At 50.5% G+C, this 25,879-nt stretch overlaps 1 protein-coding gene across 6 annotated transcripts in view; it reads right to left on the reverse strand.

The window, feature by feature from the left end:
* The window catches only part of CD276 (CD276 molecule), a 100,809-nt gene extending 77,533 nt beyond the window's left edge, over window positions 1–23,276 (reverse strand). For 5 of the 6 annotated variants that reach the window (XR_012161211.1, XM_073363089.1, XM_073363087.1 and 2 more), the window contains exon 1: window positions 23,030–23,276. The gene's annotated coding sequence lies outside the window, so the exon portion shown is untranslated. The remainder of the gene's footprint in view (window positions 1–23,029) is intronic. The other variant, XM_073363086.1, reaches the window with a different exon arrangement.
* Window positions 23,277–25,879: the final 2,603 nt, after the last annotated feature.

Below are 25,879 nucleotides of genomic sequence, written 5' to 3' on the forward strand. Positions count from 1 at the left end.
GAACGAGGAGTAATGGTCTCAAGTTGCAGTGGGGGAGGTTTAGATTGGATATTAGGAAAAACTTTTTCACTAAGAGGGTGGTGAAACACTGGAATGCGTTACCTAGGGAGGTGGTAGAATCTCCTTCCTTAGAGGTTTTTAAGGTCAGGCTTGACAAAGCCCTGGCTGGGATGATTTAACTGGGAATTGGTCCTGCTTTGAGCAGGGGGTTGGACTAGATGACCTTCTGGGGTCCCTTCCAACCCTGATATTCTATGATTCTATAAGTGCCTCTCCCCTTATGCACCATTGCAATTAGCTCTTGCACTCATCGTCCCTAGATCTGAACAGCTGAGGCAGGACATTCTCACTGACGAGCTACCACCTCTGGATTTTGCTCTCCTCATTGGTCCAGCAGCCCAGGCACATTGGCCTTTATGGCACTACATAAAGCTTTCGCTCAAGGTGGCAATGGTGGAGCCTCTCTGCTTACAGTGGTTGTTAATGGCGAGTCTCTTTAGATTTAATTTGATGTTGGTGAGCTAATTTAGTGGGGCTTAGCAATCTATGTGTACATGTCCAGAAGCAAAAAAAAACAAACAAACATGCAACTAACCAGTCCTTAATTTCATACCCATCCAGCACACTGACACTTACAATGCAGTCCTAAGGATCTAGGGGTCTACCTTTTTGCACAATCCCCATAAAAGGAAGGGACCTTTTTTCTTTCATAGATAGCAAAGGGAGAGGAAGCATGGGAGGCACTGTGTTTAGTGGTTAGATGGAGACCAGGACTCCTGGGGTCTGTTCCCAGCTTGGGGAGGGAGCTTGATCTGCACAGGGGACTAGAAGTCAGGATTTCTGGGTTTCAAATGTCCTTCTGCCACTTGCTGTGTGATTTCAGGCAAGTCACTTCACCTCTCTGTGTCTCAGGGTCCCATCTGTAAGAGACAGATAATGCCCACTGCACATAGGGAATGTCAGGCTTCAATAATTAACATCTAAGTCACATTGACCCACTCTGATGATATGGCAGTGGTTCCCAACCAGGTGTCTGGGGTCCCCAAGGGGGCCATGAGCAGGTTTCAGGGAGTCCACCAAGCATGGCTGGCATTGGACTCATTAGGGCCCAGGGCAGAAAGCCAAAGCCCAGCCATGCAGGTCTGCAGACCGGGTTCTGAGTTCCACCACCCAGGCTGAAGCCACAGCCTGAGCAACTTAGTTTTATGGTGTTATGGGGCCACCCATACCCCCTGTGGTATGGGGCCCTGAGCAATTGCCCTGCTTGCCACACCTAACACTGACCCTGGCTTGTATACGCAGAAAAGAGTTGTTGTTGCACAGGTGGGCCGTGGAGCTTTTATAGCGTGTTGAGGGGCCTCAGAAAGAAAAAGGTTGAGAACCCCTGCTCTAGGGGAACACACAGGTTTAAGTTCTAACCCTCCAGACACTGAAGGCCAAACACTGTTCACTCTGCATGAGAAATGAAGGTCATGTGTGTGTGTAAATCAGTGCTCTGGGATATAATCTCCAGTTTACATATCCTGGACATGCAAGTGTTTCCAGTCCGCAGTTTAGGAAAATACATGATTTGTACAGCAGTATAAATCACAGCCAGCACAGCCATATAAATTAGTGCCACGCTCCCATAAACAGTTACAGTCACATTCTACACTTATAACATTCATAAACCAGTCGGAGAACACTTCAATCTCTCTGGTCACGCAATCACAGACATGAAGGTCGCTATCTTAAAACAAAAAAACTTCAAATCCAGACTCCAGCGAGAAACTGCTGAATTGGAATTCATTTGCAAATTGGATACTATTAATTTAGGCTTAAATAGAGACTGGGAGTGGCTAAGTCATTATGCAAGGTAGCCTGTTTCCTCTTGTTTTTTCCTAGCCCCCCGCCCCCCCCCAGATGTTCTGGTTTAACTTGGATTTAAACTTGAAGAGTGGTCAGTTTGGATGAGCTATTACCAGCAGGAGAGTGAGTTTGTGTGTGTATGGGGGTGGGGGGGATGTGAGAAAACCTGGATTTGTGCAGGAAATAGCCCAACTTGATTGTCATGCACATTGTGTAAAGAGTTGTCACTTTGGATGGGCTATCACCAGCAGGAGAGTGAATTTGTGGGGGGGGGGGGGGGGAGGGTGAGAAAACCTGGATTTGTGCTGGAAATGGCCCACCTGATGATCACTTTAGATAAGCTATTACCAGCAGGACAGTGGGGTGGGAGGAGGTATTGTTTCATATTCTCTGTGTATATATAAAGTCTGCTGCAGTTTCCACGATATGCATCTGATGAAGTGAGCTGTAGCTCACGAAAGCTTATGCTCTAATAAATTGGTTAGTCTCTAAGGTGCCACAAGTACTCCTTTTCATTCTACACTTAATTAGCACTGGATCTCACAGCCCATGATATTTCCGGAGAGCCTTTTCAAGGAGGGCATCGCTGATGCCAGAACCAGGCCACACCTTGGTCCCACAAAGCCCAGGGCTGCGGTCCTGCGAGGCATACTGCAGTCCAGTGATCTTAAACCGGTATTGGGTTGCCTGGAGGAAGATTCTTATTTGTTTCACAGAGTGGCTGACTCAGGGACTTTGTCCTGTTTGACTGTATTTTTAAGAATTCCTATAGCCTGCAGGAGGCTCCAGGGAATCTCAGGGTGAGGGGGCCACCTTTGTTGGATGGAAAATTAAAGGAAAACCACATTAGAAAAAAGGGGGAGGAGAATCCTTCATTTTAAAGGGACATTTTAGAGACACACAATTCTCTTAGCATATGTATTTTTTCTCTCAAGTGTACATGTCTACTGCCCCCAAGTATACAATGCAATTATCATAAGCTTCAATTTATTGTTTGAAATGTAATGTATCAGAACTGAAATATACCATGGGAACACATCTTAAAATAAGGGCTGGGTGGTCACCCTGTCTCAGGGACAGATTCTGGCACACCTACACTGAGTCCCATTGAAGCGAATGGACCTTATTTGTGCCGTAAAGATATTACTTTGGTAGGGTTGCCAACTTTCTAATCACACAAAACAGAACACACCTGCCCCGCCCCTTCTCTAAGGCCCCGCCCATGCCCTGGCCCTTCTCCAAGGTCCTGCCCCCGCTCACTCCATCCCCGCTCACTCCATCCCCCCCCTCTCTGTCACTTTCACCAGGCTGGGGCAGGGGGTTGGGGTGTAGGAGGGAGTATGGGCTCTAGGCTGGGGATGCAGGCTCTGGAGTGGGCTGGGGTTGAGAGGTTTGGGGTGCAGGAGGGTGCTCTGGGCTGGGGCAGAGGGTTGGGATGCGGGGGGGTGAGGGCTCTGGCTGGGAGTCTGGGCTCTGGGGTGAGGCCAGGGATGAGGGGTTTGGGATACAGGACAGGGCTCCGGGCTGGGCCCGAGGGGTTCGGAATGCGGGTAGGGGTGTGGGCTCTGGAATGGGGCCAGGGATGAGGGGTTTGGGGTGCAGGATGGGGTGCAGGGTCCTGGCAGCACTTACCAGGACTCCGAGGAAGCAGCCACCAGATCTCTGCAGCCTCTAGGCGCATGGGCAGCCAGAAGGCTCTGCATGGTGCGCGCTGCCTTTGCGCATGCAGACACTGCCCCCCACAGCTCCCATTGGTCGCAGTTCCCTGCCATTTCTGCAGCTCCCATTGGCTCTCGGGGCGGGGGCAGCGCACGAAGCCTCCCAATCCTTGGCTGCCCCAGCACCTAGGGGCTACAGGGACCTGGTGACCAATTCCGGGAACCGCACAGAGCAAGGGCAAGCAGGGAGCGTGCCTTAGCCCCAGGCCCCCACTGCGCAGCTGACCAGACTTTTAATGGTCAGGTCCAGAGCAGCCTGGATCCCCTTTCGACCGGGCATTCCAGTCGAAAACCAGATACCTGGCAACCCTATATCAGAATCTGGCCCTGAACAAGTATATAAACAGATGAAGTCACTTCACCAAACATGTAAACAATTTAAAATCTTGGTTAACACACTTTCACAGAGCGTGTGCTGTTTAGTAAACTAAATACAAACCACACAGAGCATAAATCACTAGTTACCATGCACTATTTACTAGTGAACTCCATTTTTAGAGAGATACAGAATTTCTACCTCCATTTCAGAAGAGTACTTTACTCCCTTCAAAGCATCATGTGATATGAAAAGAACCTATCCCCTTTGCATAGATCCTCTAAGCACCCAAAGGAATCAAACCTAACACCTTCTGCACAAGAACCACTTGAGCGAAAAGAATAACCATGAACCACACTTAAGTAGCAGGGCATTATAGTTGCTACTAGAGAGAGTTATGCTCACACATGCTAAGCCAGTGCACAGCACACCTGTTAGACAAGCTTGCCCCAAGTGTATGAGATCTACGGATGCAGATATCCACGATTGTAAAGCAGATAGCCACAGATTTGCAGAGCTCCAGTTACATGCTCTTCCTCCCTCAACCTGCTCTTGTTACGGAAGTGTGGCTTGTCCAACTGATGCTCCTACCAGCACAGGAAAAGCAAATTAATAATGGTTTCCTTTACTGATTTGTATTGTACATGGTTAGAGTGCTGGAGTAAAGGAATCCGTGTGGCACCTCGACACTGAAGTCCTCCAGTTAGCTTCAGAGCAGAGCAAGGTTCTCCCAGCACAAACATGAAGAGACCAAAGCTAGGCTGAAAGGGGAATTCGGCCTCTCCGCTGTGATCATGAACATGGGGGGGGACTTAGTGTCAGCTGCGGTGGTTTGTGAAGAGGACACTTGCTCATTAGGAAATGCACTGAAGTTACCAGCTCAAGCATAATCCACTTTTTAGCTCAGGTTCATAGAATCATAGAATATCAGGGTTGGAAGGGACCCCTGAAGGTCATCTAGTCCAACCCCCTGCTCGAAGCAGGACCAATTCCCAGTTAAATCATCCCAGCCTGGGCTTTGTCAAGCCTGACCTTAAAAACCTCTAAGGAAGGAGATTCTACCACCTCCCTAGGTAACGCATTCCAGTGTTTCACCACCCTCTTAGTGAAAAAGTTTTTCCTAATATCCAATCTAAACCTCCCCCACTGCAACTTGAGACCATTACTCCTCGTTCTGTCATCTGCTACCATTGAGAACAGTCTAGAGCCATCCTCTTTGGAACCCCCTTTCAGGTAGTTGAAAGCAGCTATCAAATCCCCCCTCATTCTTCTCTTCTGCAGGCTAAACAATCCCAGCTCTGAAGGGCTCATGTAGCGTTCATGCACCTGGAAACAGTCAGGGCACACCCTACTGTTGTGTAGGAGCAATGCACACATTGCTCTGTTCTATCCAAGGACATAGACCATGAAAACATGGACCATCTGGGAAGTCAAAATAAGGACATCAGCCGTGGGAAGCTTCCTTGGCCGAAACTCAAGGCCTGAGAATAAAGATTGTAGTAGATAGAGGCTAGTAAATAGGAATATTAATCAAAGTCATATTATTTCCTTTGTTGATGCCTTTTGCAGTCGGTTGGGGTATGTGATGCGCAGGGGGGAGAGAAATAAAAGAGGTGGAAAAGCTGACAGGAAGATCCCATCAGCAGACCAGCCTCCTTGCTTGCCTAAAGCCGTGTCCTATCTTGTATTGAACCGCCACAACTGGCACCCAAACGTGGGGCCCTCAGCACTCACCTCGCCCGGCAAGGGTTTCAGACGCGTCACTCATCCGCTTCGCGGATCCCGGTGAGTATTTTTCATTGTGGTAAGTATGGGAAGTTCCCTCTCTGCTTTGCAAGTGCAACACCGCTGTGAGCTACAGTATTTGTTGCGTAAGGCTCAGCATGACTGTCCCACTAGAGAGCTCACTCTCCTGCTACAGGAGGTGAGTGCCCAGTGCCTGTGGTACCCTGAAGCTGGAACCCTTAACTTAGCGGACTAGGAGCGGTTGGGCCAGACATTGGACGAGGAGCCTCGGGCGCCCGTGCAGGGTTTACATGCCTGGCACCTCTGCCGCGACGCGATACAGCGTGTCGCCTCGGACAGACCCTCCCTCGCGAGGTTGGTGATCTCGCCACCCCCGTCCGCTCCTGCAACCATCCCTCCCCCTGCTTCACCCCCAGGGCCTCTATTACCACCGCCTCCCTGGCCTTCCCCACCGGAGCCGGTGTGTGATCACCCTCCCCCCGTGGGGCCCCCCGGAGGGTCATCCGTGTCTGCTCAGGGGCTTTCGCTGGTGCAACGAATGGTCCATGCAGCGAAGACTCGCTCAGATCTTACAGCGGAGGAGCTGGCTGATCTGGTCTCAGTTTGCCCGGTGACCTGGCAGAATGATGACCAGGGCAACCCCGTGGGCACCTGGACCACTTTGCCATACTCGGTGGTTAGAGAGGTAAAGAAAGCAATTTGTGAGTTTGGCCTGACTAGCACCTTTGTGCGTGGTCTCATTGAGGGGATAGGTACTGGGTACTCCCTAATCCCTGAGGATTGGAAAACGCTGCTGCGCATGATGTTATCACCCAGTCAGTATGTTATTTGGCTTAGTGAGTATCGGCAGATGGCAGAACGCCAAGCTCAGGTACATAGAGAGCACAGTATCATTTATGAGCATTTGGCAGGGGAGGGCCCGTTTGCTACTATTGAGATGCAGTCTCAACTCCCTCAGGCCGTCTTCCCCATTATTTCCACCTGTGCCCAGCATGCTTTCAAGAAGGTCCCGGATTCAGGCAAGCCTACCAAAAGCTTTGTCAGTATCCGTCAGGGTGCCTCAGAGTCCTTTTTGGATTTTACCAACAGATTGCATGAGGCTATCCTCCGACAGGTGGATAACACTGAGGCAGCTCACGAGCTCCTGTTAAAATTGGCAGTTGAAAATGCAAATGAGGATTGCCGCCGTGCTCTCCAGGCAGCGCAAGCCTCTGGTATTTTAGAGCTCTCAGACATGCTGCGGGCGTGCCAGAACATCGGCACACAAGCCCATAAGGCTGGAGTTCTGGCTGCCGCCCTGAGAAAAACCGGGAAGGAGGGGAAGCGTTGTTACTGCTGTGGTAAGGAGGGTCATTTTCAGCGGGAGTGCCGCTCATCTAAGGCACCAGCCCGACCCTCCAAGAAGTGCCCCAAGTGTGGGAAAGGTTATCACTGGGCTAATCAGTGTCGTAGCAGGTCGGGAAACCGCGCGACGGGTCCCCCCCGAACCCAGGGCCAAATGGGGGTGTTTCCTACTCAGGCAACCGCTCCTCTGCCTTAAAATCCATAGACTCTATCAGGGCGGCGACTGCTGGAAGTGCAGGGCTTGATTTGATCATGCAGGAGGACACTGACTTTCGGCTGCCAGGTCTGTGCTATACCGACACAGGTGACGGGACCTCTCCCTGCCGGCTTTGTAGGTCTCGTTCTCCCTCGCTCACATGCAGGGAAACAGGGCTTTTTTGTCATTCCAGGGGTCATTGATGCTGACTACACAGGCATTATTAAGGTTCAGGTGTGGACTCATCTTCCACAGTCGCTCCCGTGTGGACGGTCAATTGCACAATTGATTTTAGTCCCCTATCAGGTGCCAGCTGCGGAGGATCGAGACCAGGGCAGAGGCGGCTTTGGATCGACGCTGGCTCAGTCGCCATCTCACAACACGTCCTCTCCACTTGTTGCTCTAACAATGTCGGTCCGCCCCTCGAAACCTCAGTTAACACTTCTCTTAAATGATGTTCCCTTTACAGGGCTGGTGGACACTGGAGCTGACATTACGGTGATTCGTGATCTGGAGTGGCCGGTCAGTTGGCCAACAGTTCCTTCTAAGGAGTTGTGGGGGATTGGGGGTAGCAAACCCGGGCGCCAAAGTTTGTCTTGGGTCACGGTTTCTAAACCGGGAGGCCGTGCCCTTGCTACAATCCGTCCTTTTGTGCTCCCTGTCCACCTCAATATTTGGGGCCGTGACTTGCTTACAAAGCTGGACACCACCCTCGATATTAATATCTAATGGCCCAAAACCCTCCCGCACCCGCCTTGCCCTCCGCATTACCCTTGGTGTGGCAATCTTTAGAGCCCGTATGGATTGACCAGTGGCCCCTCCCCCTAGAGAAGCTAAAAGCGCTTCAGTCGCTGGTGCAGGAACATTTGCATACGCAGCGCTTGGAGAGCTCCACTAGTCCCTGGAACACCCCGGTGTTCGTTATTAAGAAAAAATCGGGTGCATGGAGACTGTTACATGATCTAAGGGAAATAAATAAACGCATCCAACCCATGGGCCCCTTACAATTTGGCTTACCGAACCCAAATTTAATTCCTCAAACCGATCAGCTTTGTGTGTTAGATTTAAAGGATTGTTTTTTCACTATTCCCCTTTGCCCACAAGACCGTGAAAAATTCGCGTTTACGGTGCCACGATATAATAATCAACAACCCTCTCATAGGTATCAATGGAAAGTCTTGCCCCAGGGAATGCAAAACAGTCCGACCTTGTGTCAGCTCTTTGTGGATCAGGCCCTTGCCCCTTTTCGTGCCCGGTACCCCACACTAAAGGTCTACCATTATATGGATGACATTTTGCTTAGTGGTCCTCAGGTTACGGCAGAACAACTTGAATCTCTGTCCGAGATTCTCGGCCAAAATGGCCTATTAGTGGCACCAGAAAAAATCCAACGCTCTTATCCCTATCACTACCTCGGACATAAGGTTTTACAAACCTATGCTGCTCCGGTTTGTCCGGAATTAATTCTACCTCAACCCCTAACCCTTGTTAAATTCCAAGTAGTTTTGGGTCATTTAAATTGGATTCGGCCCTACTTTAGTCTCCCCACTTCAATGCTGCAGCCGTTGTTCGAGCTCCTGCGTGGAGCCCGGGCACCGGGTGCGGTTATTGCCATCACTGAAAAGCATACTGCCTGCATTCGACAAATCAATGCAGCTTTGAGTCAGCAGTTTGTGGACAGACTCCCAGAGGTCCGTACCTTGCGATTGGTTCTTCTTGCCACCCCTCATACGCCAACTGCAGCTCTGTTTGTACCCCGTACAGACACAGCCGTGTCTATTATAGAGTGGCTGTACCTTTCATCCACCCCCCCCTCGAAATATTTACCCGTATTTAGATGCCCTATCTGATCTTGTTCGTAAAGCCCGCCACCGTGCAATGCAACTTACTGGCACTGATTTAGTTGCCATTGTGCTCCCCTTGTCCCGTACTGAATTTGACTCTTTGTGCCACGCCTCCTTGGCCTGGCAGGTTGCTCTTTGTGATTATGTGGGAGAGATCTCTTATAATCCCCCTAAAGATCCCCGATTGGTAATTACCCAACAGGTGCCCCCGGTTGTCCATCGTCTTAGTCGCTCTCAACCCATTGTTTCAGCCGTCACTCTTTTTACTGATGGCTCTCCACGTCGCAGTGTTGTCACCTATCAATTAGGTGACCCCCCTCGTTGGCATTCTCGGTTTACGCTGCCTCAGCGTTCTGCGCAGCGCTCAGAATTGGCTGCTGTTGTTTTGGCCTTTCAACTTTTTGCTGATTGTCCTTTTAATTTGATTGTGGACACCCATTATGTTTATCAAGTAATTGATCATTTACCCCTACCCCTCATTACCCCTCAGGTCGATGCAGACCTCCTTCGCCTGTTTTTGTCTTTACAGTATCTCATCACCACTCGTAATTTCCCGTACTTTGTTGCTCATATTCGCAGTCATACCCCTCTGCCTGGGCTACTCACTGAAGGCAATGCGCGCGCCGATCGCGCGTTACGTGGTGAGGTAAATTCTCTTTTTTCTGACCCCATTGAAAGCCATGCCTTTTTTCATCAGTCTGCCTCTGTTTTGGCCCGGCAGTTTCACATTCCTGCTGATCATGCACGTTCCATTGTTCTGCCCCCACGGTGCTGCTGCTGCTCCTACTTTCTCTTATGCCGTTAACCCCCGAGGTACCGCAGCAAATCAGCTGTGGCAAATGGATGTTACTCATGTGCCACAATTCCGCCCCTATTCATTTTTACATGTTTCCATTGATACCTATTCGGGATTCCTCTGGGCAACCCCACAACGTGGGGAAGCCACTCCTAAAGTCATTCACCATCTGCTAGCCTGTTTTGCTGTTATGGGTCGCCCGAGCCAAATAAAAACAGATAATGCCCCAGCCTACTGCTCCACAGCTCTTTCCGCCTTTTGTGTCCAATGGGACGTCCGTCTCACACACGGGATCCCTTATAACTCCACGGGCCAAGCCATTGTTGAACGTGCAAATCGCACACTAAAAACCTTGCTTGACAAACAATTAAAACAAGGGGAGCTGCGTCTCCGAACCTTGGGAGACATTCAGCAACAATTGCATATCCTTTTGTTCACTTTAAATAACTTAACGCTAAACGCAGATCAGCAGACCCCCGCGGATCGGCATTTTCATAAATCCGAGGTGCTGGAAAGACCACGTGTCTATTACCGTCAGCTGCCTGATCCACAATGGCTGGGCCCAGTACCTCTAATCACTTGGGGTCGGGGATATGCTGCTATGTCTCTCCCTGCAGGACCATTGTGGGTTCCGGCCCGGTGTGTGCGACCAGCACTGAAGCAGCATGGCGTGGCACCAGGGACTATCGAACCCCATACCGGAGTTTCAGCTGACCCTGGAGGAGGGAGCGGTGCCTCCTGGGTCGACAACGAAGGGACGGAAACGGAAGAGGCGTAGTGTCCCAAGCCAGCCCGTGACATGGGGAGCAGTAAAAGCATTGGTCGCCGCGGCTCAACGACGGCTGGCAGGAAACCAACAGCCAGAGACTCCTGAGACTTTGTTTGTGGCAATTCTTGCCCAAATTACTGCTAATTCTGTATTGATTGTATGCCTTTTGTGCCTGCTATTTCCTGTAGGGGTTGGCTCGGGAGCGCTTTCTCCGTTACGAGCCCGAATGACATATAACCTATGGGAAAGATTGGCTTCAATAGCAAATGTTACCCACTTTTGTTTATCTAATTCTGTAGCAGCTGGAGAATTGTTGGGTACATGCCTTATCCCAGTATGTCATCACCCTGAAGAAATAGGGAATGAGATGATGCTCGCTGCTTACGCGAATCTCTCTTCCCAATACTCTGGTATGGCTAATTGGGGCCCGGCCAATTATACTTTGTCTCACATGGCCATATCCCTCCACACACCGTACCCGGCCGGGGCCAACAATGTCACCTGTGCACGTGTGGTTAACTGCACTGGTACAAGGGTGCCCTTGGGCTGTCGGCAAGTTTCTCAACCCTTTTTAAATTGTTCCCACGCCGTAAATGTTTCATACAATTATGGCCATATCACCCTACCATCAGGATGGTTTTTTACCTGCGGTTCACGCACCTTTAATTATATTCCTGCAAATTTAAGTGATGGCACCCTTTGCTGTCTTAGTAGAATGACACTTATATTGCCTTTTGCTGGTCAAAAACGTAGTAGAAGAAGTGTACCCCTTTCAGATGATTGTATTGCAGATGTTGAGCTTTTTAGTCGTGCTGAGTATACTGCTTTAGCGGCCTCTATTGTTGGGGTCCCCGCGCTTGCCATTTATACAGCCAGAACTTTAAATAACCTGGCATGCTTTGCGGCAAAGGCAATTAATACAACATCCCAGGCAATTGCCCTACTTAACACAGAGCAACACGAATTAAGGGATGCAATTTTGGATAACAGAGCAGCCATTGATTTTTCGCTCCTGAAACACCATCTAGGCTGCTCCACGTTTCAGCACATGTGTTGCTTTAATTTAACTGATAATAGTCGCTCCATAGAAACTAGACTGGCCGAATTGGCCAATCTTACAGCACACATACGCTAAGATCTAGGGTTTGAGGGCTTTTGGAATTGGCTTACAGGATGGCTGCCCTCTCTAGGATGGCTGCGACAACTTTTCGGTTATGCTGTGTTTGTAATTGTTGGGCTTATATTTTGCTGCTGCTGTATACAATGTATTCCCTCCTTGCTAAGGCTTTGCAGAGATCCGCCCTGGTAGGCTCCCCGAGTTATGTCCTTGTCTGTCCGGGAGTTGAATCACTTACAAAAGCAAATTGATGGCTACCATGAGATGGCCGAGCATAATAACAACAAAAGGGGGGATGAAGGGTTCATGTAGCGTTCATGCACCTGGAAACAGTCAGGGCACACCCTGACTGTTGTGTAGGAGCAATGCACACATTGCTCTGTTCTATCCAAGGACATGGACCATGAAAACATGGACCATCTGGGAAGTCAAAATAAGGACATCAGCCGTGGGAAGCTTCCTCGGCCGAAACTCAAGGCCTGAGAATAAAGATTGTAGTAGATAGAGGCTAGTAAATAGGAATATTAATCAAAGTCATATTATTTCCTTTGTTGATGCCTTTTGCGGTCGGTTGGGGTATGTGATGCGCAGGGGGGAGAGAAATAAAAGAGGTGGAAAAGCTGACAGGGAGATCCCATCAGCAGACCAGCCTGCTTGCTTGCCTAAAGCCGTGTCCTGTCTTGTATTGAACTGCCACACAGCTCCCTCAGCCTCTCCTCATAAGTCATGTGTTCTAGACCCCTAATCATTTTTGTTGCCCTTCGCTGGACTCTCTCCAATTTATCCACATCCTTCTTGTAGTGTGGGGCCCAAAACTGGACACAGTACTCCAGATGAGGCCTCATCAATGTCAAATAGAGGGGAACGATCACGTCCCTCGATCTGCTCGCTATGCCCCTACTTATACATCCCAAAATGCCATTGGCCTTCTTGGCAACAAGGGCACACTGCTGACTCATATCCAGCTTCTCGTCCACTGTCACCCCTAGGTCCTTTTCCGCAGAACTGCTGCCTAGCCATTCGGTCCCTAGTCTGTAGCGGTGCATTGGATTCTTCCATCCTAAGTGCAGGACCCTGCACTTATCCTTATTGAACCTTATCAGATTTCTTTTGGCCCAATCCTCCAATTTGTCTAGGTCCTTCTGTATCTATCCCTCCCCTCCAGCATATCTACCACTCCTCCCAGTTTAGTATCATCCGCAAATTTGCTGAGAGTGCAATCCACACCATCCTCCAGATCATTTATGAAGATATTGAACAAAACCGGCCCCAGGACCGACCCTTGGGGCACTCCACTTGATACCGGCTGCCAACTAGACATGGAGCCATTGATCACTACCCGTTGAGCCCGACAATCTAGCCAGCCCTCTACCCACCTTATAGTGCATTCATCCAGCCCATACTTCCTGAACTTGCTGATAAGAATACTGTGGGAGACCGTGTCAAAAGCTTTGCTAAAGTCAAGAAACAATACATCCACTGCTTTCCCTTCATCCACAGAACCAGTAATCTCATCATAAAAGGCAATTAGATTAGTCAGGCATGACCTTCCCTTGGTGAATCCATGCTGGCTGTTCCTGATCACTTTCCTCTCATGCAAGTGCTTCAGGATTGATTCTTTGAGGACCTGTTCCATGATTTTTCCAGGGACTGAGGTGAGGCTGACTGGCCTGTAGTTCCCAGGATCCTCCTTCTTCCCTTTTTTAAAGATTGGCACTACATTAGCCTTTTTCCAGTCATCCGGGACTTCCCCCGTTCGCCACGAGTTTTCAAAGATAATGGCCAATGGCTCTGCAATCACAGCCGCCAATTCCTTCAGCACTCTCGGATGCAACTCGTCCGGCCCCATGGACTTGTGCACGTCCAGCTTTTCTAAATAGTCCCTAACCACCTCTATCTCCACTGAGGGCTGGCCATCTCTTCGCCATTTTGTGATGCCCAGCGCAGCAGTCTGGGAGCTGACCTTGTTCGTGAAGACAGAGGCAAAAAAAGCATTGAGTACATTAGCTTTCGGGTTACATTACATGAGTACATTAGGTTCGGGTATTAAAACCCATCATTTGCACAGGACAACTCCAAATGTTCAAAAATAATGAATCAGGGCCCCAACAATCCTAAGACTGGTTTAAAAATCAGGGGATTAAAAAAACTGGAGTTCTTTGCCCTCTGGATTTTGACCTTTAAGATGCACTCGCGTCACATTTTCAAGCTTCTCTGCAACCATGAGGGCTAGAAACTCTCATTTAAAAATAGGAAGATGGGATTCCCTCATAATCCCTGTCTCCAGAAGCTGGAGCTGTAAGTAAAACTTGCAATATTGGATGGACTGGCAACACTGCATTTGTATCCTGCATACTGAACTGAAAGTTCTGCCCTGGCCAACTCCTAAGTGGAAATGATCCAACAAGAAAACAACCTAGCCAATCTGCCCTTATCCATGTGTTTAAAATTATGCACCAAGGTTTCAAAAATGTCTGAAGGAAGATTTTCCTTCTGCCTTCACCCGATCTCCTTTAAACTATTTCTCTCAGAGGAGAGGTGAGGATTTGTGCTAGCCCCAATAGTTTCTCTCTGGCAATCCAAAACCCCCTACACTGGGACAGATTCTTTCATCCATTCCTGGTTCCAACCCTTACCCTCCGCAAGCAGCAAGAGAAAAACCAGCAAGGAATAGTCTGTTTCCAAACTGCAATAGGCCAGGCTGGCCTTTTAAGGGATCAGTCTCTGCCTGATTTTAGCCTAGAATGGGGCCAGCACAGCAGGGAATGCTGGGAGAGGCGGGACTATAGAAGGGGTGTCAAACTTGTTCTTTGGGGAGGGAGGCAAATTATCCTTTCACCAGAGTCTAGGGGCCAGGAATAACAAATTCACTAGCAATAGGCTACTTGTCCCAGTGCAGAATGTGCCTCTTGAAATGCAGTATTTATTTAGCTAAAGGCAGACATTTTATAAGAGAAACACATTTATGAAGCCACCCCTCTTCTGCCCATTAACTCCCCACCGTGCATCCCTGGGGACCCCTACACTGCTTTGGGAATTGTCCTTTCCCAACACTTTGGAAATCTCGCCATCTAAGGTACGTAAACAGCTCCATGACCACAGGATCCGAGTGCCTAATGCGCATAACCTTACAACATTCCCTGAGGTAGGGCAGTGCTTTTGTCCCCATTGTACAGACAGGGACCGGAGAGACTAAGTGACTAGCCCAGGGTCACACAGGATGTCTGTGGTAGAGCAGGGAGTTAGATTCAAGTCTCCCAAGCTCAGATACTCACGGCTCAGCAGGAGGGGACGAGGGGCAGGGGTCTGGCTCCCGAGCCCAGCCAGGCTCCTCATCCCCTCCCACTCCAGCTCTGGCCCTTCTTCTCTCTAGCTGGGTCTCTGAAGCTGGGCTGAAGGTAATACCCTGATCGACGCCCATGATCTCGGAGCCCAGGGACAAGGCAAGGCCTGGTATGGGTTTCCTCACCAAAGGAACACCAGAAGGAGCAGCAGCAGTAATGACGTGCTCTCAAGTGCCCTGGGCCTGGCTGAACCAAGGGCAGTTCCCTGTGGAGAGGGAGCCCAGGATGGAGGGGAGGGGAGGGGCTCAGAGGAGGATTGGTGGAGAATCCCAGACACTGGTTGTGTAGGATGGTGCCCTGGGAAGCATGATCTCGAATGCCGCGCATAGAGACTTTCAGCTGCACATGACATGGACAGAGGCACTGGGGAGAGGGCTGCATGCACATGCACACACAGAGTGAGTACCAAAGTGTGTACACTCTTAAGAGCATAAGAATGGCCCTACTGGGTCAGACCAAAGGTCCATCTAGCCCAGTATCCTGTCTTCCGACAGTGGACAGTGCCAGGTGTCCCAGAGGGAATGAACAGAACAGGTAATCATCAAGTGATCCATCCCCTGTCGTTCTTTCCCAGCTTCTGGCAAACAGAGGCTAGGGACACCATTCCTACCCATCCTGGCTAATAGCCATTGATGGACCTAAATAAGGGGGGAGAGACCACTTTTTGTCCTGTGTTAATAAATGTGATGGGGCGCCTGCCCCACACTGGGCTCTCAGGGGTTAATAGTGCCCTAGGGAGGATGCATAGGAGGCAGCCAATCACAGAAAGGCTTATAGGAGCAGCCGGTCAGGGCCGGACAGGCCCATATAAGAAGAGCTGCAGTACAGTGCAATTTCAGTCACCCCTGGAGCGTGAGGAGGGAGGTGAACTGGCTACCTTGCAGGCGGAGGGCAGAATGCACCCTGGACATAGCAGTGCTGCAGGCAGAGACCCAAGGAACTAAAGGCAGCTCCTGGCAGGGTGCAGGGATCTCTCAGGCTGAGGCAAGGGCAAAGAGGGTGCTAGGGCTGCGGGGAATTGGCCCAGGGAGATCTACAGAGGAGTCAGCAAGGACACAGAAAGTGGCGGCCATCTACAGGGCCCCTGGCCCATGACCTGGAGTAGTGGGTGGGCCTGCGTCCCACTCACCACTGGGGAAGTGGCTAGACTGTGATACTGTCCTCAGGAAGGGGGGAACAAGGAGTGTGGTACAGCTGAAGGGCTGTGTCACAAGCAGGGTGCTGTGGTTCTGGGAGCGATGTGGGTCCCTGGAGCAGAAGTGACAGTGGGAAGATGCCACCAGAGGGGGACGCACTAGCATATATAGCTAATCCCCAGGACAGCCATCAGGAGGCGCTGCAGTGGTGAGTCAACCCTGTTACAAGTGTTGGAGAACATGGGTATTCGGTCACCCCTGAGGGAAGGGGACTCAGTGAGGGACTCAGAGACTGTTTGACTGCTGCCCCTGATACAAGGGGAATTGGAAAGACTATCTGAGAGACAGTAAGTGTGGAGAGACACTGGAGCCACAATATGGAGAAGCATGTTTTGCTGAGGGCTTATATACCCTACCAGACTGGACAACTGAGTCAGTGCCGCTATGAAAAGGGGCTGACAAGCAGCCAGGGCAACTTCAGGCCCTGCTGCAGGTACTCAAGACCCAACAGAGACAGTGGAAGGTACAGGAGTACTTGCAGCTCTGTGTGGCTCAGCTAGCTGAGCAGCAACTCTATATACTTAAGATGCTGTGACGGGGGTCCATAGAGGCCACAGGGAGCGAGAGGGGAAGCAAGGCACCAGGGCCGTGAGGCTAGTGGCTGGGCCAAGTGAATGTTATGCCTATGGACAACAAGGACATTGGAAGAGAGGTTAGGGGACAGAAGCCTCTCCCGGAGACTGGGAAGAAGTGAGGGCCCAAAGAGTCCCACCTGTGAGGAGAACAGGGCAGGGATGGGCATGTTGGGTCTGTGGGCAACAGGGGCACCTGAGGAGGGAGTGCCCTCTTAGTTGCAGGGCTGAAGCTAACCCAGGGAAAAGGGCTGAGCAAGGGAAGAACAATGAGAGGAACATGGCCAAGGGAAGGCAAAGGACTTGCTTCCGGTGCCATGAAGAGGGCCATATCAAACAGCACTGCCTCCTTAGGAGGTGGGATAGAAGAGGGCTGCCCAGGAATCCGGCTAGGCCAGGGACTGCCAAGAGGAATGTGGCAGTGATGACCATGGACCAGGCAGGGGGCTATCTCCCACACTCAGCAGGGGCTGGTAGGGAGATGATGGATACGATGACTGGGATGGAGAGGACCCAGAGAGACAAGAGAATCCACACTGTAGCAGGACAAGCTGTGGTAGGGGCTCAGACCCTGGGAAAAGGGATACTGGGAAAGCCTGTGGAGTAAGGGCCAGGGTTATGGGAAAAACTGAAAGCCACTGTGCTGCGGGCTGCCTGGAAGAGGGTGGGAGGAGAACGGGCCACAAGGCTCACCCCACTCTCTCTGAGGACAGTAGAGAATGGCCCCTGCGCCCTGAAGGCACTAAGGGCCAATCTAGCCCAGCTCAGCCAGGTCGGGCAAGCAGGGCCTTGAGGTTTTATGGTCTTCCCTGAAAGTTCCCCACACAGGTGGCTCCCATTTACCTGCCTTGGAAGGCCTAAGCTGATCATGTGTGTCCAGATAGCACTAACCTATCACACGTGAGGCTCAGACCGCTACACCACTCCTGCCAGGCCCTGGACATTGTTTTTCCCGCCCCCGACCTCTGGAAGAGGCTCTTTTCTCTCTCCATTATTTCAGGTGCCACTGAGTGACTGGTGCTTAATAAGCTGATGAAGAGGCAATCATTCTACAGTGCACTCATCCCTTCTATACATCCTGGATCTGAATGAAGCATCTGTTTCAAACTCATTTTTGCGGGGGGATCAGTGTCATCTGGCTGCCTCTGGCCAAAAGCACAGGCAGGGATTGATCTCTGTGTGTCAAAACCTGGCGTGTAAATAATGCCTCCATTGATCTCGTTTGTGGAGTGTGGGAGGAGAGCGGAGGGGCCTGCCAGGCTCAGCCTACATGTGCTGAATAGACCTTGGAGTATGCTCTCTCTGGCCAATCACCTCTGAAAACCACTTAAGCAATCAAATAAACCCAAGCACTTTGTTACTGAAGGGTCTGCACACTACAGACCTGACACCTCCCCTTAGTTAAGTGCCAGGACAATGCTGTGAGCTACCAGAATTCCCAATCATAGAATATATGGGTTGGAAGAGACGTCAGGAGATCGTCTAGTCCAATCCACTGCTCAAGGCAGGACCAACACCAACTAAATCATCCCAGCGAAGGCTTTGTCAAGCCGGGCCTTAAAAACCTCTAAGGATGGAGATTCCACCACCTCTCTAGGTAACCCATTCCAGTGCTTCATCACCCTCCTAGTGAAATAGTGTTTCCTAATATCCAACCTAGACCTCCCCCACTGCAACTTGAGACCATTGCTTCTTCTTCTGTCATCTGCCACCACTGAGAACAGCCAAGCTCCATCCTCTTTGGAACCCCCCTTCAGGTAATTGAAAGCTGCTATCAAATCCCCCCTCACCTCTTCTCTTCTGTGACTAAATAACCCCAGTTCCCTCAGCCTCTCCTCATAAGTCATATGCCCCAGCCCCCTAATCATTTTCATAGTCCTCCATTGGACTCTCTCCAATTTGTCCACATCCCTTGTGTAGTGGGGGGACAAAACTGGACACAATACTCCAGATGTGGCCTCACCAGTGCCGAACAGAGGGGAATAATCACTTCCCTTAATCTGCTGGTAATGCTCCTTCTAATACATCCCAATATGGCATTGGCCTTCTTGGCAACAAGGGCACACCGCTGACTCATATCCAGCTTCTCATCCACTGTAATCCCCAGGTCCTTTTCTGCAGAACTGCTGCTTAGCCAGTCAGTCCCCAGCCTGTAGCAGTGCATGGCATTCTTCCTTCTTAAGTGCAGGACTCTGCACTTGTCCTTGTTGAACCTCATCACATTTCTTTTGGCCCAATTCTCCAATTTGTCAAGGTCACTCTGGACTCTATCCCTACCCTCCATCATATCTACCTCTCTCTCCAGTTTAATGTCATCTGCGAATTTGCTGAAGGTGCAATTCATCCCATCATCCAGATCATTAATAAAGACGTTGAACAAAAACGGCACCAGGACCGACCCCTGGGGCACTCTGCTTGATACCGGCTGCCAACTAGACATCGAGCCATTGATCACTACCCATTGAGCCCGAAAATCTAGCCAGCTTTATATCCATCTTATAGTCCATTCATCCAGTCCATACTACTTTTAACTTGCTGGCAAGAATACTGTGGGAGACCGTATCAAAAGCTTTGTTAAAGTCAAGATATATCACATCCACTGCTTTCCCCATATCCATAGAGCCAGTTATCTCATCATAGAAGGCAATCAGGTTGATCAGGCATGACTTGCCCTTGATGAATCCATGTTGACTGTTCCTGATCACCTTCCTTTCCTCCAAGTGCTTCAAAACGGATTCCTTGAGGACCTGCTCCATGATTTTACCAGAGACTGAAGTGATGCTGACTGGTCTGTAGTTCACCAGGTTCTTTTTTTTCCCTTTTTTAAATATGGGCACTATATCTGCCTTTTTCCAATTGTCCGAGACCTCCCCCGATCGCCACGAATCTTCAGAGATAATGGCCAATGGCTCTGCGATCACTTCAGCCAACTCCCTCAGCACCCTTGGATGCATTGGATCTGGACCCATGGACTTGCGCATGCCCAGCTTTTCTAAATAGTCTTTAATCTGTTCTTTCACCACTTAGGGCTGCTCACCTACTCCCCATGCTGTGCTGCCCAGTGCAGCAGTCTGGGAGCTGACCTTGTCTGTGAAGACCAAGGCAAAAAAAGCTTTGAGTACTTCAGCTTTTTCCACATCTGTCACTACTTTGCCTCCCCCATTCAGTAAGGGTCCCATACTTTCCCTGACCTTCTTCTTGTTGCTTACATACCTGTAGAAGCCCCTCTTGTTACCCTTCACATCCCTTGCTAGCTGCAACTCCAGGTGTGCTTTGGCCTTCCTGATTACACCCCTGCATACTCTAGCAATATTTTTATACTCTTCCCTAGTCATCTGTCCAAATTTCCACTTATTGTAAGCTTCCTTTTTGAGTTTAAGTTCACCGAAGATTTCACTGTTAAGCCAAGCTGGTTGCCTGCCATATCTGCTATGCTTTCTGCACTTCGGGATGGTTTGTTCCTGTGCCCTCAATAAGGCTTCTTTAAAATAAAGCCAGCTCTCCTGGACTCCTGGCCCCCACATATTAGCCTCCCAGGGGATCCTGCCCATCAGTTCCCTAAGTGAGTCTAAGTCTGCTTTTCTGAAGTCCAGGGTCTATATTTTGCTCCTCTTCTTTCTTCCTTTTTGTAAGCAGCAGGTCAAGAAGAGCATGGCCCTAGTCAGTTCCCCTAACACTTGTACCAGGAAGTTGTACTAATCAATGAAGCACGGTCTGCACAAGTTTCCAGACAGCCATGCTGAGCGACTGGCTTCCTCTTGCATCCATCTTTGCTTCTCCCCCTCCCAGCTGGCTTCCTACAAAGTCCAGCTTTGCTCTCTCCACCCTCAGGCCCCAACCCCAGTCTTCCTGCCATGGCACAAGAAAACAGGATGCTGAAAGACTTCCTAATTTCTTCTTCCTGGAGCAAGGACAAACAGCCAGCACCAATTCCAGACCAATGACAGATGAGCCTTGGAGGTTCAGTGCCCAAACTTTATCCTTTTTAAGGAGCCTTAGAAAACTCTTCCGGTGGGGCTAGAAATACTTCGCTGATGCCATCTCTACTTTTCCCATCACACCTCAGAACGGGGGGGCAAGGGGAGGGGGAGGTCATTTAAAGGGATACTGTCCACTTGAATCTAATTGTCAAATTATCAGAAACTGGATTTTTTTTAAAGATCCCCCTTTAAATAGTATTGACTTGAAAACATCCCTATTTCTTTAAAGCTATTAGAGGGGTTTGTGTTGTCTTGGCTCATGTTCAGAAGGGTCTTTGGGGTGGAACGGAGACCAATACCAATGAACGTGGTCAGGCCCACCCTTGCCCCTCCACTCTGCACACTCCTGCCAGCTGCCTCTTTAGTTTCTGTTTCAGCTCCATTACTGACCACCCTCTTGCAGGGCCTGGTACACAGGAAGGACTGTCTACCACTTAGGGCGCTAGCCAGAGACTCAGGAGATCTGGGTTTAATTCCCTGCTATGCTGAAGAGTTGGGGACTTGGTCAAGTGACTTAGAGACCAACAGCCAGAGAGACTATGGGAATGATGGTACTTGTGAAGACGAGTGCATTAGAGGTGCTCACATAATGTGATGATGGGAGCCATATAAGTACTTGCACATTTGCTCACCCAGAAGATAGGGTTTAATGAGCAACCACTGAGAGAAATTCTAAGATCTGTGTCATGCAGGCCACACTAGATCACAGTGATCCATCCTAGCCTTACAAATCTATTAAGATGTGAAGGGGTGAGTTTCCTGCAGTCCGGGATCTGGGACAGAGCGTGTCATAAGTGAGCGCCTTGCCGAGGAGTACAGACTAGGAATGATGTTCTCACGCTAAGCCTTAAGATGAGAAGTGCATCTGATTGCAACGAAACAATGAAACCGGCAACATGGCAATTGTTGTCAAATGCACAAAATGAACTGGAAAAGAAATAGAGTTGTTTCCCCCTCTTGTCACTTTCACCAATAGGAATCCAAGTGTCATCTGTAAGTACAGCAGGTATTTTCAGAGAGAAATGTAACTTTCAAGTTGACAATGTCCCTTTTAATTGAACTTTTTTGGAATATAGTGTTCGGTTTAATTCTGAGCAAAGGTTCTCATCCAGTTATGGCTGGAACATGTCCATTTTCCCAAACGCTGGAGCCAGCTGGCATACTTATGGGCACCCATTGCCCAGTGGGAACTTCACACAGGGATTTGTTTCTGGCTAAAAACACACAGAGCTCCCTGATGGAACTAGGTCTGGGGTCAAGAGCCCACCCTGTGCCTGCAACAATGCCCCTCAACCCACGCTGTGTGCCTGCAGTTTTATAAGCACCACCTTCCCAGCCTGACACCAAAGCTCTGCAATCAGCATTTTCCAGCACTATTGCCACATGCACCATGCTACTGACACAGCTACTTCCAGGAACAATAAGAGGGTGGGGGAGAGAACATGTGCCCACAGTGGTGGATAGCATAGTATCCTAACCAGGACACAGAGTCTCCCAAGCAGGTCTGGTTCCTGTCTAGATGAGGATTGTGAAGCGTGGCCCTCCCTTTCCCCAGGACACCCTAGGCAGAGAATCTTATATTGGTGTCTGGATCCCTCCCCATCCCTTCAAAGTCACTCAGAAAGCTCGCTCTGGCCAGCAACCCTCCTGCTCTAGGCGCGTGATAGAGAAACAGCAGCTAGCCAGCTTCTTCCCGCACTGAACGCCACAGTACTCTCTCCTGCCCCAGCGGGCCACGCCAAGCGGCCTCCAGTTCCGAAAGCCAGCGCGGGCCACGCCGGCTCTTTGCTCCCTCTTAAAATGTTCCTAATCCAGCAGGACGCTCCTAGGGATGTCTCGATCCCACAGCCAGGTAGAGCTCCTGGCGGTGCTAAGACTGAGCACACAGTGAACTTAATGAGTGATTTTTATGAGACACACACTGCAGCGTGTCTCTCGTAGATAGGCATCGATAAATATGTGGCAAGAAGGATATACACTATAAAGGGGTGCGTGGCTGTAGGGTGGGGGTAGCCAAAGCACCCAGGGGAGTTAGGCGGTGCGTACCTAACTCCCCTGGTGCTTTGGCTAACCCCACCCCGCCCGCAGGCATAGGGCAGCCCCCTCCTTGCAAACTCGCAGGGGAACTGCAAGCGACGGCGGCTGAACACCTCCACGGCCGGGCCCAGTTTCTCTCCCCCCAGCAGCTGCGGGCTGCTCCCCGCCCAGCCCCTCATTCAAACAATGGCCCCGCGAGCACTCACCCAGCCTAGGCCGGCGGCGGCAGTACGCAGCGGAACCGGCCGGTTTCTTCCCCCGCCTGCTACGGGGGGCAGCGGCCAGGGCCCCGAGCCGGCCGGACAAGGCAGGCCTTGCAGCGAACTCCACGGGAGAAGCGGGCAGAGGCGGAGGATAGCGCGGCACCAGCTGGGAGCAGTGGGGGCCGCCTGTCTGAGCCGGGAGTGATCTCATCCCGGCCCCCAGGCTGCGGGGGAGCTACCCGATTGGCTAGGCCGGCTGCCCCCGGGAGGGGCCCGGATCCGGGCAGGCCTGGGGAGCTGCCGGGCAGGGTTGGGAGCGAGAGGTGGGGCTGCGGGCGGGTCTCGGGTTCTTGGCACGGAGAAAGTGGGGTGAGGAGCAGCCGGTGGACAGGCCAACTTAACTTACCCTATTTCGGAGAGACGGTGCCTGTGTTACAGCAAACCCTTCATCCTCGTACCCCAACCTCCCCTCCATTGCGTTCCAAGGGGCGTCAGGGGGGACACCTGTGCAAGAGGGGGAATGGTCATAGAATCATAGAATATCAGGGTTGGAAGGGACCTCAGGAGGTCATGTAGTCCAACCCCCTGCTCAAAGTAGGACCAACACCAACTAAATCATCCCGCTATTGTGGGGAACTTTCCTAGCTTATACACTACCCTGGTGAAGAGGGCTAGCGAAAGGAGCTGAGTCCTCACTCCCTTTACCCAGAGGCCTGCCTGATCTTGAGGGCTCCCTTTCCATGCTCTGGTGTGGCACAGTCCTTGTAACCCCAACAAGGCTGGGCTCAGGATTTCTGGGGGCTTGACCCTCAACATTGTCATGATCACTTAGGGCAGGGGCTAGGGTGTCCCAATTCTGGATGCTTCCCTGACCCACTGATCATTACGAACAGTTTAAAGCAAATACAATTTATTAAACACCAACTAATTACAAAAAATAAGTGGGGAAATGGGAAAGGTCAAAGGAAAACTCATCACCCCGCTCTATGGGCACAGGGAACCACGAACAGCCATCGCTGACATGTCAGGGCAGTTCACAGTCTGTTCCTCATATTCCCAGGCCTCCTGCCCAGGCCCTGGCTGTGCTGCAGGGATGCCGCAGGTCGGACACTTGCTCTGGAGGTGGTAGGGCCCTTCTTTCCAGCGTCAGCCTCCCCCCCTTCTCTATCGGGGTTACATTCCCCCTCCAAGCCTGGCCTGCAAGGCATCTTTCTGCCTGGGGGTGTCTCCCTGCACTGGACCTGCTGCCCAGAGTCCCCCCTCGCTCTCCCCAGGTGCTCACCGCACCCAGCTCCAGACTGCTCCAGCCCCAGCACTGCTGCTGCTCTGCCTCCAGCCCCGTGGGCTGCTTCTGTGGCTCTGGTTGCTGCAGCTCTCCTCCCAGCGCAGGTCTGCTCCCTGGGCTGCTTCTCTGGCTTTTGTTGCTGTGGCTCTGCTCCCTTTGCTGCTTCTCTGATTCTCTCTGGCTGGCAAAGCCCTGCTTCCCAGCTTAACTCAGGCCCAAGCTTCACCATCATGGCTGTCACCCCCACCATCTCCTGTAACCTTGGACCTTCATTGTCCTGATCCTGAGATATGGCCTGACCAGACTGGGTCAAGAAAGAGGGACCCAGATAACATTGGCATCTCCACTGGCTCTGGCTAAATCCCAAATACCATCTGGTACGTGAGACTTTGTCCCACACACCATATGTGTTCTTTTTCTTCCCCACCTTATTTCTTCCCTCTCCCTTTCCCTCCTGTCTAATAAGAGTCTTGCTCAGCTGGCCAAGACTGTGTATTTTGCAACTCTGCTGTAAGCCTGTGAGCAGAAAGAAAAGGAGTACTTGTGGCACCTTAGAGACTAACCAATTTATTTGAGCATAAGCTGTAGCTCACGAAAGCTTTTGCTCAAATAAATTGGTTAGTCTCTAAGGTGCCACAAGTACTCCTTTTCTTTTTGTGAATACAGACTAACACGGCTGTTACTCTGAAACCTGTGAGCAGAAAGGCAGCTAAAAGCAGTGCCCTGAACAGCCTGACATTGGTACAAGTTTGCCAGGTCTCAGAGTGGCTGATAAGGCCATGTGCTGGGCCTCTGTTTTTCCAGCAGTGAGGGTGCAAGTGAAAGTTGACACCAGAAACAGATTCTGCATTTTCTATCTTTGCTGTTCTTTTATCTCCTCTTTTGTGTGTGTTTGTCTTGTTTTGTCATCTAGGACACAGGATCGGACTTTAACAACACTAGTAACAATGACAGCTCCAGCCCATATCTACTAACGTCTTTGTTAGGACAGTTATTACCATCTTTTATACCATCTAATTCCATCACAGGGAAGGAGTTCATTCTAAAAACTCTCCCCAGTTACAACAACGAGGAGTCATTGTGGCACCTTAGAGACTAACACATTTATTTGGGCATAAGCTTTTGTGGGCTAAAACCCACTACACCAGATGCATGGAGTGAAAAATACAGTAAGCAGTATATATATTACAGCACATGAAAAGATGGGAGTTGCCTTACCAAGTGGGGGGGTCTCCATCTAAATTAGTGGGGCTTCAAAGCCACTTATATCTGGGAGGGGTACAATGTGGTGTTGGGGGGCCATTGTGGTACTGTGGCTAAATCACAGGACTGGGGCTTTCGGGTCCTGAGTGCTAAACATAGGTCTGCCCGTGTTTGATTGTATGGCCTTGGGCAAATTGCTTTTCCTTGAATCCTTTGTCTGTCTTGGCTAGTTAGATGGTAAACTCCTGGAGACAGTTCCTGCCCTTTACTGTGTCATTGCAACGCTTAGCACAATGGGGTCCTGATCTCAGGTCCTTTGGAGCATTTAGCAACCCCTGCAGAGCACAGTTTGAGCCTTAATCCTC

The sequence above is a fragment of the Lepidochelys kempii genome, chromosome 10 (assembly GCF_965140265.1).
Source record: "Lepidochelys kempii isolate rLepKem1 chromosome 10, rLepKem1.hap2, whole genome shotgun sequence".
NCBI lineage: Eukaryota > Metazoa > Chordata > Testudines > Cheloniidae > Lepidochelys > Lepidochelys kempii.